The sequence below is a fragment of the Pleurodeles waltl genome, chromosome 2_2 (genome assembly GCF_031143425.1).
Source record: "Pleurodeles waltl isolate 20211129_DDA chromosome 2_2, aPleWal1.hap1.20221129, whole genome shotgun sequence".
Lineage (NCBI taxonomy): Eukaryota > Metazoa > Chordata > Amphibia > Caudata > Salamandridae > Pleurodeles > Pleurodeles waltl.
This window is the reverse complement of record NC_090439.1, coordinates 58,829,625-58,848,766: the sequence shown is the minus strand read 5'-3', so window position 1 is coordinate 58,848,766 and position 19,142 is coordinate 58,829,625.

Sequence of the window (19,142 nt, the reverse complement as noted above, 5' to 3'; positions counted from 1 at the left end):
TTGTGAAATAGGTGTCCCTGTGTCTTAACTGGGGGTGAGATGATACTTCCATACACAGAATCAATTCAACAGTGGTGGTAACATGGTTGCATCTATGTACCCTGGACATCCCATACAATTTGACATTTGCAATAGATTTATTTAACCATCAGTGAGACCCTTGGATTTTGCAAGGTGACAATGTGCAAAACATCTCCGTACATTGTGAGCACAGATGTGTTAACAATGGACTATGCACTAATTTCACATGTGTGACAAGTTCACTGCAGACCTATTTCTCTGCCCTTGCCAAGTCGACTCAGGTTGTAACGTGTACCTATACTACTAAACATGTTCTAGTTCAGATGGCTAAGTTGGTTGTGAGGTTGTCATTTAGAGTTTCAGAAGGTCTGTATGCCAGTACATCTGTTGTGTGTGTGTTAATTTGTCGCAATGCGTATGTGTAGGAATGTGCACTTTTTAATATTGTCCCATCACTTGCTTCTTGGTAGTGGGCAATGTGAGAGCAGGAGTGATATTGGTACAGCCTCAATGATTGCACGTGACCTTCATTGTAGTCATCATCATGCTATGTGTGTCATGGTGTTTGACCTGCAGCAAAACACATTACACACTCCTTACATAGTACGTATTGGTTTGAAGGGTGTTGGATTGAGTGTTATTGATGTGATATTGAAAGATTAATCTTCCCATATGTACTGCCAATTGGGGTCATGTGTATGTCATTGTGTTATTTTAAATTGTTCCCTTGTGTCTGTGGAGTGGCACCTGTTGTTATTTGGAACTGTCATTTTTCCCTAGGTGTGTCTCCCATTGGGTGAGGATATCAAACATGCCTGGCGGTGTCACAACCTCAGTGTGTTCCTGTCCACGTGTCGATGTCATGGAATATGTGTTGTGTGTCCTAGAGGGTTGCTGTGCCGTGTGTATATAAGTAGGTTTCTGTACTTACCAACAAGTAGGCCATTGCCATATCGTCCATCCTGGAAGTGTTGATTGATGGTGCAGTGACGGAAGATGAATGAATCATGTACACTCCCAGGATACTTTGCCACGATGTTGGTGATCAAACCCCGGTGATCAACAATGGCCTGCACATTAATGGAGTGTGTCTGCTTCCTGTTCCGGTATAGATGTTTGGTTGCAGCAGGTGGCATAATGTGTACACGTGTACAGTCAATGGCACCAAGGACATGTGGGAAGCCATTAATTTGGTAAAACCCCTGTTTTGTCTCCTGCTGCTTCGACTGTGTGTTGGGGAAGCTGATGTGGCCGGGTGTGAGTGAGATGATGGAATCCAGTACCTTGGGTAGGAAGGCGGAGACTGATGGCTGTGAAATCCCAGCAACCAGGGCACCAGTGGTTTGAAAGGAGCGCCTTGCCATCATGTGTAGTACAGCTAGGAGCTTGGTTTCTGGTGGAATGGTGAGGGGTGTCTGCAAGCTGGGTGCCAATTGTGGCTCAATGTTGTGCAGCAGCTGCTGAATGGCTTGACAGTTAAGCCTGTACCTCTGAATGATGTCTTGTTGGCGGAGTCCCAGAAGGGTTGTCCTGGTGCGGAATATCCTCTCCTGCCTTCTGCGTAGCCTTTGGGGTCCCTGCTGGTGTTGTGGAAGCTGCTGTTGTTGGTCCTGTGCTCTGCGTCTCGTGCATGCTGGATGAAAAGCACCTCCATGTCTTCCTTTTGGAGCTCTGCTGTTTCTTCTGTGTGTTTTCCTTAAGTAGTGGTGTGTTTGCCCCATTTTAACACGTGCTCTGACCCAGGAGTTATTTTTTGATGCAAATCGGGTTGTGCGTCATTTTCCAACTCCGCCTCTCGGCCGTGCGTCATTTTTGCGCATTAGCATAAATAAGGCGAACGGGCGTGTAAGTCATTTTTTGGACAGGAACGCCTACATTGCATGTCATAAACGCAAGGTGGTTTCCCGCATCCAGAAAATGACGCACACGGCGGGATTGTGGCGTTCGTGGGCTCGGGCATCAAAGTTTAAATATGGTGCATGGTTTGCGCTGATTGTGCGTCAAAATGTTTGACGCACATTCGGTGCAAACAGGGTATATATATGCCCCCTGGTATTTAGGGCATTTTTGGTTGGTTGTATTTTACTCTGTTGAATACATCACTGATTAATCCCTTCAGTGCTCAGAGTGAGTTATGCTATTTGGGTACGTGAAGGAGGTCCTCCCGGAGGTTCGTAAACTAACAGCAATACTGCTTTTGGTTGCTAAGCATCAGCTGGCAATGCATTGGAGCTGGCACCCTACACCATGGGTGGCTTTGAGATATGGCCTACCATCAGGAACAACTGACAGTAGCTAGTGCCTGCAAGATGCTGTCCCAAAGACATATAGTCCCCGCTAGAGATATTTCTGAATACCGGGGGTGGAGGGGAGGTGGTTGATACCAATCCAGGCCCTGAGATAGCTAATCAGCTGACACCGCATGATGTTGCGAGTCAGACCACTGAGGCAACTACTTGGGACTGATGGTAGTTGTGCCCACTGAATTGCCTCTACTCGGGCCACGTGACTCTTTGTCACATGATCTATACCTGTTTTCTCCTGCTAACTTGCCATTTCCCTATTATGGCCTCCCTCAGTCTCTGTTGTGTTAGAGTGATTCACTGCATCTGAACTAAATTCTGAGGGTAAATGTGCATTAGGTATCCTGCTCTGTATTGGAATGCATGCTAAAAAATTCAATAAAAATATATTTTTTTAATAAGTTTGCTCACTTTGTGGGTGACCACTAGACATTTTCTCACGTTCTCTAACATCTAATATAATGTGATGCAATTGAGCTACATTAGATTTGTGTGAGGGAGACATAAACAGGCATAAGAATTAGCCTGAAAGAAAAATTGTGACAGTGGCCCATCTGGCTACTTCATCTTTGCTGCAAAAATGTTGGAAACATCATGGATCAAACAAAAGATCTGTAGCATACATGAGTAATTAAAGTGATCTCTCAATTATTTGATATCCCATACTATTCGCAGAGGCTTGCACACATCCTAAATGTTAGAAATGGGGTCTCTAATTGGCAGTCAGTTTGCACCCTGTCCAAGTAGGGATCCTCACTCTAGTCAAGATAAGGGAGATACCCAGGTCAGATAACCCCTACTCCTCTCCCCTTGGTAGCTTGGCACGAATCGTCAGGCTTATCTCAAAAGCAATGTGTAAAGCATTTGCACATAACACACAGTAATACACAGAAAACACTACAAAAGGACACCACACCAGTTGTAGAAAAATAGCCATTATTTATCTGTGTAAAACAAGACCAAATATGATAAAAAGTCAACATACATTAATAAATAGATACATTCTGCAAAAGTTACTTAAAAATATAGTTTCTTGAAGTTAAGAGCTCCATCTGGGGCTATCACAGCATTGTGATCTACAAACCCAAAGGTTGAGGCCAGCTGTGGCGTTGCAGGCCAGTTACGGTGTCGGGAACACCCACAAACAGTACATTTGGAATTGCACTGCATTGTGATCCTCGCAATGAGATCTGGAGAACGGCATCGCTTGTGTCGTGGTGTCAGCTCCGGAGGTCAGTGCGGGGGACGTAGGGCCCTTGAATGCACACACGTTGCGTATCGAACTCAGGGCTGATGAAGTCAGGAGCAGTTGCGTGGATGGCTTCGGTGCTGCGGTGTGAAGCGGGACGATGCGACATGTGGTGCCCAGATGTCACGGTGAAGGCAGCGGCTTGGTGACGGCATCCAGCGGTATCAGTGAGACCTGGGCTGCAGTGTGAAGTGGGGCGGTGCAACGTGCGGTGTCACCAGGTCATGATTCAGGCAGCAGCGTCGTAGTTGCTGAAACACTGTTGTCGGGAGGCCCAAGTCGACTGTGCGGGATGCGTTCCTTGCGGTGTCCACAGGTCGTGGTGCAGACAGAGTCTTTTGACAACATTAAAGTTGATGGTGCTGGCGTTGGTGGGCTGGAGTTGAGGTGCGGTATAGGATGGTGCTTTGTGCACATCACAAGCAATGTCCACAGTGCAGGCAGTGGTGCCAGTGTCAGCAGGAGCGGCATTGTCGGGGATGCCCAGGCTGAAGTGTGAGCAAGGCAATGCAGGAGTGTGGGGCCCACAGGTCACGGTGCAAGCAGCGGCTCGGTGGCGGCCTCAGATGGCGACAGCAGGGAGATTAGGGTTGCAGTGCAAAGCGGGGCAGTGTGACTCTGTGCGGCATCGGCAGGTCACAGTGCAGTCAGCTGCGTCATTGGTGGTGACACAGTAGTATTTCTTCCTGAACAGCACAAACAACACAGTTTCGAGTGCAGTTGGTAGATAAAACTGAAGTCTTTTGTGCCCCTGAGACTTCCAACAGGAGGCAAGCTCTACTCCAAGCCCCCAGAGAACTCTCTCAAGCAGGATACACAGCAAAGTTCACCCTTTACTCCCTTTTAAGGCAGAAGCAGCAACTGCAGGCCAACCCAGCAAAGCAACACAGCAAAGAGGCAGTACTCCTCCTCCAGCTCTTCAGCTCTTCTCCTTGGCAGAGGTTCCTCTTGATTCCAGTAAGGCTCTAAAAATCTGGGGTTTTGGGTCCACTACTTATAACCCTTACTGCCTTTGACGTTGTCCAACTTCAAAGGAAAGTCTCTGTTGTTGACAAGATCCTGCCTTGCCCAGGCCAGGTCCTAGACACACACCAGGGGGTTGGAGACTGCATTCTGAGAGGGCAGGTACAGTCCTTTCTAGTTTAAGTGGCCACTCCTCCCTCCACTCTAGCACAGATGGCTCATCAGGATATGCAGGCTACACCCCAGCTCCCTTTGCATCACTGTCTTGAGGGAATTTACAATAGCCCAGCTATCAGTTTGACCCAGAGATGGAATACACAGACAGCCATAGGGACAGGAAGGTTTAAGCAGGAAAATGCCCACTTTCTAAACGTGCCATTTTCAATCTAACAATCTGAAAACCAACTTCACTAAAATAAGATTTTTGAAATTGTGAGTTCAGAGACTCTGAACTCCATATTTCTATCTGCTCTCAAAGGGAAGGAGCACTTTAAGGTTATTTAAAGGCAGCCCCAATGTTAAACTATGAGAGAAATAGGCAGTGCAACAATGAAAACCAAATTTTGCAGTATTTCACTGATAGGACATGTAAAACACACCAGTACATGTCCTACCTTCTAAATATACAGTACCCTGCCCATATGGCTACCTAGGGTCTACCTTAGGGGTGCCTTACAGGTAGTAAAAGGAAAGTTTTAGGCCTGCAAGTGGGTACACTTGTTAGGTCGAATTGGCAGTTTAAAACTGCACACACAGACACTGCAGTGGCAGGTCTGAGACATGTTCACAGGGCTACCTACGTAGCTGGCACAATAAGTGCTGCAGGGCCATTAGTAGCATTCGTTCTACAGGCCCTGGGTACCCCTGGTGCACTTTACTATGGACTTACCAGTAAATTAAATATGCCTAATCACCAATACCATTTACATAGGGAGCACTTGCACTTTAGCACTGTTTAGCAGTGGTAAAGTGTGCAGAGACAATAAACCAGCAAAAACAGAGTCCAGTATACCATAAAAACAGGAGGTCAGAAGGCAAAAAGACAGGGGAGACACACCAAAAACCTAACAGGTCTAACACTAAACAAGATTTTTTTTTTTTAAAGTTGTGTAGGCCTTATTTCCACAAAGCTGGATTGCTGCAAGTGTTAATTTTTCAATTGCCTATGAAGGTTTTTAGAATTCTCCAGGCCGTCTGAAAGAATCCCATACAGAATCAGTCCAGGTTTGAAAAGACTTAATTGAATCAATTTTGATAAATATTTGTGGAACTTGTGTCATTACCTTGAGGTTTTGACTTAGGAAATATTTGAAAACTCTCTAGATCTGTTCCTTCTGCTAAATTAGAAGGCTAAATTTAACAAAGGCATGTTGAATCAAAAACCTTACATTTTGTAAGGCAACCTATTAAAATAAAGGGCCTCATTTACAAGAATCAGATGCATTGCCACTCATGCGATTTCTTGTGCTTCCTGCACATCGTCTAACAATGCCATGGATGCACTGTGTTTACAACACAGAGCTCCATGGCGCACATTTTCACATATGCGTCTGATGTAACTGTTGACACTAAACTCACATATTGCTGGAGTGGCATTGTTAAACTGACACAACTCCAGCATTGTGAGGAGTCTCCCATAGGAAAAATCCCTGCGTCAATTTTACAGCTGCTCTGAGCCGACAGCAAAATTGTGACGCAGGGAAGTTGCAGAATGATGCAGCGAAATGTTGTTAATTTCACTGCATCAGTCCTGCGTGGATTTTCCCATGGGAACGCCTACCCTACATGCATTATACCTGGACAAGTGTATTGTGACTCAGAGCTTTACAAACTGAAGCATTGGGTCCAATGCGTCAGTTTGCAAATATGGAGCAGGATAGTGCACTACTTGCACCACCACTGGGTCGAAAAATAATGATGCAGCAGTGGCGCAAAGGGCTTGCAAATGAGGCCTAAAGTCTTTCAGTTGATAAGTCCTTATAGAGGTTGATACAAATGCACATCTAGAATAAATTAAAAGTTGTATTGTTTAACAAAACAGCACCCTGAACTACCAGTGTTTTCACCCTCAGAGTCCATGGTAAAACCTCCCATGAAAGCAATTTGTGCAGATTAGCTGCAGTTGCTTTACTTCCATCACGCAAATGCTCTTTTTGAAAAACATAAGGAAAAGTGTATCCCTAAAAAATTCATTAAAAACTCTCTCAAAAGAGTGTGTTTTACGCCACGTGAAGCCCATTTGTACAAAAGAGAAAAATTTGAATCCCAGTGGAAAGTTTCCTAATCGACCTATTGTCCATGCACCAACTGTTTCAAAGATCATCAAGTTAAGCTGACACATCCTATCAAATCTCGATTGTAAATCAGAAAAGAAAAAGAAAAAAGAACCACAGTCTAGGAAATCAATTAGTATAGACCATCTACCCCTGAAATCTCCATAAAAGGACTGTGAGAGAACACAGAAACGTACCACCACTGCAAGGACACCACAAATGTGACACTTGTTTCTGTGTGTGATCAAATCATTGCAAGTAGTGTTTTTAGATTAAAAACAATAAAAATGACCCATGTGCAATTTTCCAAATTGAAAGATGAAAAATGTGGTGTACAGGATTGTGTGCCCCTGTGAAAAATAATACCTTGGAAAGACAAAAAAGCCAATCCTTCAAAAGATAATCCAGCGTAAATCCTGCATCTGATTCAGCAATCTAACAGCTCCACTCATTAATACGTTTATTACACATGGCCATGAAGGAAACAAGCTGAAATGGACTGTACTAGTCATTACTCCCAACTTGAGAAGTGGCAATATGTAATCATAGTTAATAACAAAAAGAGGCAAGTCTTATATTATGTTTCAATTAGGTCAAAACTAGATGAAATGAGATTTCTGCACTTCAAAACATATAGCACTTCTCAAGTCTTCTCCATATATACAGAGACCTTGCTATGACCACGTGCTTAGCCATGTGAGTTCCTAATTAATTTGAGGTTGGACCGCTAGATATAAAAAAAACATGAAATGTACCTTATGTGACACAAGGCTAATCAAAAAGTGTTATGACTAAAAGATTTAATCAAATGCTCATCAAAAAAGGTTTTCTGTACAATAGTTGACAAAGTCAATTTGTCAGAATGCAACATTTTCTTGAAATGGATGTCATACACAAAATCACAAAACAGACTATTGTATTTGACCAGCGCTCCATCCCGGTCAGCCTCAAAATGCACCTAGGTACCGGTCTAACACAATTATTGACTATCATTGACACTTTGTGCATTTTGACACTATTTCTACTTAAAATGTTGAAAATTCATATCTCCAAATCCTCTTACTGGATTTTTGTTGTTTTGGTGTCATTTTGATTAGTAAAAAATTACATGTCCCAATAAATATAAGCACACACATACTGTTAAGGACTGGATGCTAAAATGTCTGTTAAGTTGCCTCTCTTGATTCCCTGAGGAAAGGGCAAATCCTTCCATTAGCCAATGTGCCACCTTGCATACATGAAAGGTCAAGTATCCTGGTAGGTGAGAAACTCAGCAAGGGAAAATTCCCTGTGGCAATTTTGTATCTCTTGATTGAAGATGAAGATTAGTATTGTTAAAATCAGCAGGACAACCACCGCTCCTGACATCAAGCAGGAGAAAAAAGCCAAGAGGAATCCAGGTGTTGAAAATACCCAAATAAATAAAAACATTTAGAAGCAAGAATGAGGGTCAGAAATAATAGCAAGTGATATAGAATGTGACAAAAAATAATGGAATAAATGTGTTGCAATACACCCAGCACTTTGGAAATGTGTCCTTATATATGGTACCAAGAATAGACATCAGAGGATCCTGGATTTGGAGCTTCTGTTAACAAATTATCATCATGAAGAGCGCTTGTTTTATAGGTTGACCAGACCCCATTTCTGGAACTCATGGCATTCACCAGGTAGATGATGATGATGATGCCAATGGCCTATTGCAGCATCTCAGAACACAGAACACACTGCTTGTCAAGGCGGACCTCGGTATTACCTCTTTAGTCTGCACAAGTCCTCAGCTAAGTTCCTGATGTGGTTGCAACAACTGAACACAGACTAATAATATATTAGATGCCAAAGTGGAAATAATTTTTGTATTGCCTCTGCCTAGTAAATTTGCAAACAAAAACCTTTCTTAAGCTCTGCTAAAAAATCATTGCACTAATTGAGCCAGCTGATTATGGGCCTTTTTAGTCGATGATGTGTGAAATTAATATCTCTTCAACTTTAAATGTTCACCAATACTTGGATCCACATCTGCTATGGATGCTTCTCTAGCACAAAGAGACTTCCCCAACCTCACTGGACACCTGCTTCCTTTCTCAACTTTCCTTGAAGACATAAACTCATCCGTCCCTTTCAGAAAGACATATACAACTCCCATATTATCACATATGAATTCACTGACCCACATTTTCTGTAAATGTCATGTCCATGGCTATTCTCAGTGTTGTCTTGCCTTTGATTTCCTGCATGCAAGCTCCATGCTAAGGAACTAGCTCTTTGTCTTCAATAAACACCATCTATGTTGGGAACTGGTCCAAGACCAGTCTAGCTAAGATCCTCATGTCCTGGGATTTACATGATGATAATTATGAATCCAGGAAGTAGTTTATCCTTCAAAGGGTATCGTGTGTGTTGGAGTGGTCGGATTCTTGTAATATAAAAAATTGTCTGGGGCTTACTAACAGGAATTGAGGCACAGTAATTGCATTCAGCTACACATGCCTCACATGGAATGTATGTATTAGTGGCATCTGTTGCACCATCTCATAATAATCTTTGCAATTAATCCATATTCTTTCATGTTTTTGAGGGAAGACTTGATCCTCATAAAATTGCTGCATGAGCATTCTGCATCTCTGATGGCCTGCATTCCATCAAGCAATTCTGAATGACTTCGTAGCTCTGTATATCTGCACAATGTCTTTTTAAAAATCACTGGTCTAAGCCAAACAATTTTATGTATTTATTTGCTTGCAGCATATAGAATATTCATGATTTTATGCGAGTATCCTTGAAGTGTACTACCTCCCCTCCACCAAATTCAAAGCAGGAACTCTCTGCCATCTTTTTTACACCACAGACATATAGGCGGAGCCTTCTGTACCAGTCTCCGTAGTCTTTCCCCAGTATAATACAGTGGAGAAATTTGAATTGTACAAATCTGAACCCTGCTGCAATGTTTTTGGGGCCAAAAGGGCCTCCTGCAATAAATAGTTGTCCATTTCCAGGTCAATCTCTCAATCGCACTCTAATTGTGAAAATGTGTCACGGATATGGATGGCAAGCATTCTGTAAATTTGGGATATCTTCTTTGTGAGCAGAGGGACGATAGTGATTGTGACCCCTAGAATGACCCATGGGTTTGTACACTTTCATTTAAGTACTGCATGAATGCATGTCTGAGATGGAAGTACAGGATTTTTTAAATAAATCAAATTTATTTTGATTCTCAGTACATGATTTCTTGGCCTCACTTGATGATAAATATCCTATTGTTGTACCCCAATATGCTCCACACAGTCAAATCTGATAGAGTGGTGCTCTCTCAAATAATGAGCCCCTTGGTTTGTTACACCATCCCATTTCATGGCTGGCTTATTTCCAAATTGCCATAATAGCCTTTGTAACCAGGAGTATGTCCAGTGGTGCCCTGCCCTCATATAAAAAGTTTAATGAGACTGACTTGGCAAGTGCACGGTATGTACGGGCATATGTGGGATCCAATCTAGTGATGAGCATACAGTCATTAAGTACTGCAAGGTGAGCTATTTGATAACAAGTAATAAAATCTGCCATTCCCAACCCACCGTTATAAGGTGATTTTCAGCATTTTGCCACACTCACTCAAGCTGCTTTATTACTCCACAGGAATGATGTAATTATTGCTGTAATGTGCTTGAAAAAATGTTCAAAGTGTTTGTAGAGGATGTAATGTGAAGAATGTAATTCTTTATTTAGTACAATCATTTTACTGAATGCAACACAAACATAAGTGCCAACAATAGTTAAGTATTTTAATAACATTTCTAAGCTGTGGAGATATATTCTATCCCAAAGATGTTCCTTGATTATAGGCATATCTATTCTTAGATATGTAACACTCCCAGTTATCTTATTTAGGGATGAATAGTCAATCTAACCATCATTAGAAACCCTCCCACCTGTGGAGGATACTTTGAATTTGTTACAATTGGTCCAACGACCATAAGACTGAACATCATTTAGCATCTCCATCAAAACTAGTCCTGATTTCTTGGGATCCTACAGGTATATGATGTCATCTGCATAAAGTGAGATTTTTTCAACCAGACCAAATTTCCATTTGAATCTTTGCTGTGCTTCTGTCCCCTCATAATACCTTCAAGGTGCCCCACTGCCACTTCATAAAGAACCTGCAACAGGGTCATTTTTGATGAGCTATGCATGCAATATGGAAGGGCTGTCAAAATACTGCTTTGACCAAGACTCATGGTTTGGGTTATTTGTATAAAAGGCAGTAGTAAGCTGTAAAGCTAGAGCCCATTCCCAAATTATCTTTTACCACAAAAAAATAGTATCAATCCATGGAGTCGAAAGATGTCTCCAGATCAGTCTGGAGAGTAGCTGTTGGCCTCACTAGTTCGGGTACTAAAGAGTTAATTATTCTCAGCACATTATGTCTAGTTGACCTCATTGGTATTGAGCCAGTTTAGTAACACTCTATTATGATCTTGTTCACTGTTACCAGGCAAATGGAAAGAATTTTGTTAATATTGTCGTATACACATTCAGTAGAGAAATAGGGCAATGTGAGTCATATCAAACTGGAGGGCTACCACTCTTGGGCGTTGTCTGTAATTATCTGTAAGCACCCAGTTTCCTCTCAGAAGATTTCTTACCAATGTGGCGCCAAACTGGAAGTTTTGGCCCTTAAGCAGTAGCTCAGTGATATGGGCCCTCATTATGAACATAGTGGTGCTGACCGCACCGCTGGCGGTAATTACCCGCCGACGGCATGGCGGTTCTGACCACCATATAATGAAAACAGTAATGAATTGGCTGCAAAGCAGCCAGTTCACTACTACCCCCGCCCGGCCAGATTTGGCCGCTGGGCTGACAGTAGGCACTTTTGACCCAGCGGTGGAGGCCAGACCGGCGGTGGGATAATGTTTCCATTTCCACCAGGGATTTCCTGGTGGGATACCCTGCCAGTTAATCCCTGGCGGAAAGCATACGGGTGACAGGAATTCTCATTCCTGTCACCTCTATGTGACACACCAGGCCCCCCCCTTCCCTCAACCACCACCCACCCGCCCAAGTCCCTAGACCCACCCCCAACTCTCGAACCATGAAAATCGGCCCCCCATCCTTCCTCCCTCCGATCTCCCTGTAGGCCATACCCAACACCCCTGACCATCCCCACCCCCCAACCCTCCATACACATCCCCCATCCCCCAACCTGCCACATACACATGCACCCATATTCTGACATACACACATGCATTCATACACACAGACACCCATCCCCCTTCACAAACACAGACGCACACACCCATAAATGCACTCACTCACTCAACACACACACCCACACACTCCTTCCCCCCTTCCCTCTCGGGCAGCACTTACCTGTTCTGTGGCACTGCTCCGGGAGGGAACGGGCTCCTAGGATGCTGCTCCGCAGGCAGCGCCGCGCCTCCATACACTGCCACACCTATGAGTGCATCATTATAGGCGTGGTGGTGTCTGGACTGACTTGGCGGTGAGGGTGGAGCAGAATCCACCACCGCCACTGACTGCCAGCGTGGCGCATGGCGGCCCTCACCAGCATCAACGGCAGTGAGGTTCCAGGCGTCAGAAAATGGCATGATGCCTGCCACCATCACTGGCAGTCTTCCGTCGACTGTCAGCATGGTTGGCGGCAGGCTATCCTGCCATGTTCGCAATGAGGGCTTTAATGTTGAAGTTCATTAGATGAGATTAATACAAATTACTACAGAATAGTCCATATTATGAGATATCTCTGTCAGGTGAGTAGGTTTATTAGGATTGTTATTTATGATGTTGAAGAACATTCTCAACCATTCATTCCCTTTGCTTAGTCAAAAATGTACTGTAGCCACATTGTCACCCTTACCATAGTCTCTACCTTGGGAAGCTAAACATACTTTCTGTGCCTCACCCAAACCAAATTTCCTAAAGTGAAGAACATCAATATCTATTGCATATTTGAGTAACTCACTGACTAATTCTCTATTTTTGCTTACAAGATGTAATATGGCTCAGTATTAACTTTAACTACTGGAAAGTCAACTGAACCTTTATGAACATATTCAGTGGTTTCTTTTTCTCTCAGCTCAGTGTTTAATAGCTAACTGACGTTCATCAGCCACATTTTTGATTTCATAATCTTTTGCATGTGTGTGGACACATGAATTAGGGCAAGGTTGGATAGGCTGCAGATGTAAATCTGGGTTTTAGTTACCTAAAGTGCCTCAGTTTAAAGGGCAAAGAAGTAATCTATAAGTGAAAATTATAGATGTGTGATTGAGAAATTTGCATTGCCCTTTTGGACTATGTGTTGTCCGTGTCATGAGTCACGCAACGACTACATTGATGCAAAACTAACCAATTGAGTCAGGCCTGTAGACCTGCTATTAGGCTTTCTATGCAGCCTGTGGTTCATATCTCTTTGTAGTCCAGACCCACAATCATTATCCCCTGTGGGGCTTCTGCCTGTAATTTACTGATGAAGATGAGAACATTTATTGACAATGGTAATAGTGCACAGCCATTCAGACAACTTGTTAGTTTCACTTCTCCTGTGTCTGACACAATTTTCTATATTGATAATAATGTGACCTAATTTAATTGCTGAGAGAGAAACACATTGGCCATGGAATGTTATGTCATCAGGGGACTTTGGAATGGGAGTTAATGAGTTTATATTGATACAGGTAATATGATGATTGGTCAAGTCTGTAGAGTCACTTTTGTGTTATGCGAGATGAAAAGCAAGTTGAAATTGAAGTAATGGATAAGGAACATCTCTTGGTTTTGATAAACAATGATTGTTCAATTAAGGTTATTAGGTTAATATTCTGAATTAAGCAGGGCCTATATATTAAAAATAATCCTCTGCTAAGTATGTATGAACATAGCAATATTTCTAAATCAGAAGCCCAGCAAGAAAGCAATGGATTTCTATACAGTGTTGTATATCATTCTTTGCAGAACATGGAAATGCACTGATCATGTTTATAGATTCTAGAACTGAAATTGTAAGTCCTATCAGTAAAGTGTATGATTTAATTTTCTTGACACAATAGCAGTGAAAGTTTGTCTTTGTTTATTTCCTTTTTGAGACATCTCCACAATTAGGGATGGATTTACCAAGGTTTTGCATCATTCTTGTGCCATGCAATGCGGGGCAAGGGCGATAAAAAATCTAAATGAGATGTATCAATCCACACAAGGCCACCTTGTGTGGCCCTTTATTGCTTGATAAATCTAGAATAAATGTCTTGTGGTACTTTGTCCCAGTGAGGTGTTCCATGGATGGAGTGTGGGTGTTTCCAAGCATACACCCATGGATTCTGGCACATTCCCAGATTTATCAACACTGGGAATGCATCAGAATTGTATTCATTTCCACCAGAGGAGAAATGTATTTATATCTCACTGTTTCCTCTTTCACACATAGAAAGAGGAAAGTGCCTCAATGGATTGTTTTTCTGTGCAGGAAGGTATCCCTTCGGGCACAAAAAACAACCCTGCCTACAATGCAGATACCATGAAATCATTACACTAGGGTGCCAGCGTTGGTGCTGTCGCGTAGGCTCTTATTATTCTAAATAGACTACTGGATTTGGGTGGCAGAATCACCTGCACTGTGGGGAACAGAGTCTGAACCCACTACAGGTGACACCTGTAAGGAAATGCCTCCTTGGCATGGTTACCCCCTGACTTTTTGCCTTTGCTGATGCTATGTTTTGATTTGAAAGTGTGCTGATGCCTGCTAACCAGGCCCCAGCACCAGTGTTCTTTCCCTAACCTGTACTTTTGTTTTCACAATTGGCACACCCTGGCATCCAGGTAAGACCCTTGTAACTGGTACCCCTGGTACCAAGGGCTCTGATGCCAGGGAAGGTCTCTAAGGGCTGCAGCATATCTTATGCCACCCTGGGGACCCCTCACTCAGCACAGACACACTGCTTGCCAGCTTGTGTGTGCAAGTGAGGACAAAACAAGTAAGTCGACATGGCACTCCCCTCAGGGTGCCATGCCAACCTCACACTGCCTACGCAGTATAGATAAGTCACCCCTCTAGCAGGCCTTACAGCCCTAAGGCAGGGTGCACTATACCATAGGTGAGGGCACCAGTGCATGAGCACTGTGCCCCTACAGTGTCTAAGCAAAACCTTAGACATTGTAAGTGCAGGGTAGCCATAAGAGTATATGGTCTGGGAGTCTGTCAAACACGAACTCCACAGCACCATAATGGCTACACTGAAAACTGAGAAGTTTGGTATCAAACTTCTCAGCACAATAAATACACAGTGATGCCAGTGTACATTTTATTGTAAACTACTCCCCAGAGTGCACCTTAGAGGTGCCCCCTGAAACCTTAACCAACTACCTGTGTAGGCTGACTGGTTTTAGAAGCCTGCCACACTCGAGACATGTTGCTGGCCACATGGGGAGCGTGCCTTTGTCACTCTGTGGCTAGTAACAAAGCCTGCACTGGGTGGAGATGCTATCACCTCCCCAAGGCAGGAGCTGTAACACCTGGCGGTGAGCCTCAATGGCTCACCCCCTTTGTTCCAGCACCACAGGGCATTCCAGCTAGTGCAGTTGCCCGCCCCCTCCGGCCATGGCCCCACTTTTGGCGGCAAGGCCGGAGGAAATAATGAGAATAACAAGGAGGAGTCACTGGCCAGTCAGGGCAGCCCCTAAGGTGTCCTGAGCTGAGGTGACTCTAACTTTTAGAAATCCTCCATCTTGCAGATGGAGGATTCCCCCAATAGGGATAGAAATGTGACCCCCTCCCCTTGGGAGGAGGCACAAAGAGGGTGTACCCACCCTCAGGGCTAGTAGCCATTGGCTACTAACCCCCCAGACCTAAACACGCCCTTAAATTTAGTATTTAAGGGCTCCCCTGAACCTAGGAACTCAGATTCCTGCAACCTAAGAAGAAGAGGACTGCTGAGCTGAAAAACCCTGCAGAGAAGACGGAGACACCAACTGCCTTGGCCCCAGCTCTACCGGCCTGTCTCCCCCCTTCCGAAGAAAACTGCTCCAGCGACGCTTTCCCCAGGACCAGCGACCTCTGAATCCTCAGAGGACTGCCCTGCTCTAAAAGGACCAAGAAACTCCCGAGAACAGCGGCCCTGTTCACCCAAGACTGCAACTTTGTTTCCAAAGGAGCAACTTTAAAACGACTGCGTCTACCGCCAGAAGCGTGAGACTTGCAACTCTGCACCCGACGCCCCCGGCTCGACTTGTGGAGAACCAACACTTCAGGGAGGACTCCCCGGCGACTCCGAGACTGTGAGTAACCAAAGTTGTCCCCTCTGAGCCCCCACAGCGACGCCTGCAGAGGGAATCCTGAGGCTTCCCCTGACCGCGACTGCCTGACTCTCAGATCCCGACGCCTGGAAAAGACCCTGCACCCGCAGCCCCCAGGACCTGAAGGATCGGAACTCCAGTGCAGGAGTGACCCCCAGGAGGCCCTCTCCCTTGCCCAGGTGGTGGCTACCCCGAGGAGCCCCCCCCCCTTGTCTGCCTGCATCTCTGAAGAGACCCCTTGGTCTCCCATTGATTCCAATTGAAAACCCAACGTGTGTTTGCACACTGCACCCGGCCGCCCCCGTGCTGCTGAGGGTGTACTTTCTGTGCTAACTTGTGTCCCCCCCGGTGCCCTACAAAACCTCCCTGGTCTGCCCTCCGAAGACGTGGGTACTTACCTGCTGGCAGACTGGAGCCGGGGCACCCCCTTCTCCATTGAAGCCTATGCGTTTTGGGCACCACTTTGAACTCTGCACCTGACCGGCCCTGAGCTGCTGGTGTGGTAACTTTGGGGTTGCTCTGAACCCCCAACGGTGGGCTACCTTGGACCCAAACTTGAACCCCGTAGGTGGTTTACTTACCTGCAAGAACTAACAATTACTTACCTCCCCTAGGAACTGTGACAATTGCACTGTCTAGTTTTAAAACAGCTATATGTGTTTTATTTGAAAAGTATATATGCTATTGTGATTATTCAAAGTTCCTAAAGTACTTACCTGCAATACCTTTCATGCAAAGTATTACATGTAGAATTTGAACCTGTGGTTCTTAAAATAAACTAAGAAAAGATATTTTTCTATACAAAACCCTATTGGCCTGGAATTGTCTCTGAGTGTGTGTTCCTCATTTATTGCCTGTGTGTATGTACAACAAATGCTTAACACTACTCCTTTGATAAGCCTACTGCTCGACCACACTACCACAAAATAGAGCATTAGTATTATCTCTTTTTGCCACTATCTTACCTCTAAGGGGAACCCTTGGACTCTGTGCATACTATTCCTTACTTTGAAATAGTGCATACAGAGCCAACTTCCTACATTGGTGGATCAGCGGTGGGGTACAAGACTTTTCATTTGCTAGACTACTCAGCCAATACCTGATCACATGACTAAATTCAAAAAATTGTCATTAGAAACTGATTTTTGCAATTTGAGCTATTTTTCTAAATTCTTTAAAGTCCTGCTAGGGCCTTGTGTTAGTCCCTGTTAGCATTTCTTTTAGAGTTTAAAAGTTTTGTGAAAGTTTGAATTAGATTTTAGAAATAGTTTTAGATTCTTAAAAAGTATCCCAACTTTTAGAAACATAATGCCTGGTGCAGATGTGAATGTGGAGGAACTCGACCTCACACCTTACCTCCATCTTAAGATGAGGGAGCTAAGGTCACTCTGCAAAATAAAGAAAATCACAATTGGCTTAAGACCCTCCAAACAACAGCTCCAGCAGCTTTTGGCAGAGTTTGAAAAAGCCAACCCCTCTGAGGATGACAACCCAGAGGATGATGTTAGTGACATGGAGGAGAATTCCCACCTTCCAATCCTAACTAGGGAACCCAGGGACCCTCAATCCCTGATTCCAACTGTGATAGTCAGAGATGCTGCTTCCCTCACAGGAGGGGCCAGCACCTCTGAAATCACTGAGGATAGCCTCAGTGAAGAGGACCTCCTGCTAGCCAGGATGGCCAAAAGATTGGCTTTGGAAAGACAGATCCTAGCCATAGAAAGGGAAAGACAAGAGATGGGCCTAGGTCCCATCAATGGTGGCAGCAACATAAATAGGGTCAGAGATTCTCCTGACATGTTGAAAATCCCAAAAGGGATTGTAACTAAATATGAAGATGGTGATGACATCACCAAATGGTTCACAGCTTTTGAAAGGGCTTGTGTAACCAGAAAAGTAAACAAATCTCACTGGGGTGCTCTCCTTTGGGAAATGTTCACTGGAAAGTGTAGGGATAGACTCCTCACACTCTCTGGAAAAGATGCAGAATCTTATGACCTCAAGAAGGGAAACCTGATTGAGGGCTTTGGATTCTCCGCTGAGGAGTATAGAATTAGATTCAGGGGGGCTCAAAAAACCTCGAGCCAGACCTGGGTTGATTTTGTGGACTACTCAGTGAAAACACTGGATTGTTGGATTCAAGGCAGTGGTGTTAATGATTATGATGGGCTGTACAATTTATTTGTGAAAGAACACCTGTTAAGTAATTGTTCAAATGATAAACTGCATCAGCATCTGGTAGACCTAGGACCAATTTCTCCCCAAGAATTGGGAAAGAAGGCGGACCATTGGGTCAAGACTAGGGTGACCAAGACTTCCACAAGGGGTGACCAAAAGAAAGGGGTCACAAAGCCTCCCCAGGGGAAGAGTGTTGAGACATCCAAAAACAAAAATAGTAAAGAGTCTTCTTCAGGCCCCCAAAAACCTGCACAGGAGGGTGGGCCCAGAGCCTCTTCACAAAACAATTTTGGGTACAAGGGTAAAAACTTTGATCCCAAAAAGGCCTGGTGTCGTAGCTGTAATCAGCCTGGACACCAAACTGGAGACAAGGCCTGTCCCAAGAAAAGTACTACTTCCAACTCCACTCCAGCTAACACTGGAATGGCTAGTCTCCAAGTGGGATCAACAGTGTGCCCAGAGCAAATCAGGTGTCACACTGAAGCTACCTTTGTCTCCGAGGGTGGGGTGGATTTAGCCACACTGGCTGCCTGGCCTCCTAACATGCAAAAATACAGGCATCAGCTCTTAATTAATGGGACAAGTGTAGAAGGCCTGCAGGATACAGGTGCCAGTGTCACCATGGTGACAGAGAAACTGGTTTCCCCTGGTCAATACCTGGCTGGACAAACTTATCCAGTCACCAATGCTGACAATCAAACTAAAGTACATCCCATGGCTATGTTAACTTTAGAGGAGGGAGGGGTCAGTGGCCTGAAACAGGTGGTGGTCTCCTCAAATATCCCAGTAGACTGTTTGCTTGGAAATGACCTGGAGTCCTCAGCATGGGCTGAGGTAGAACTG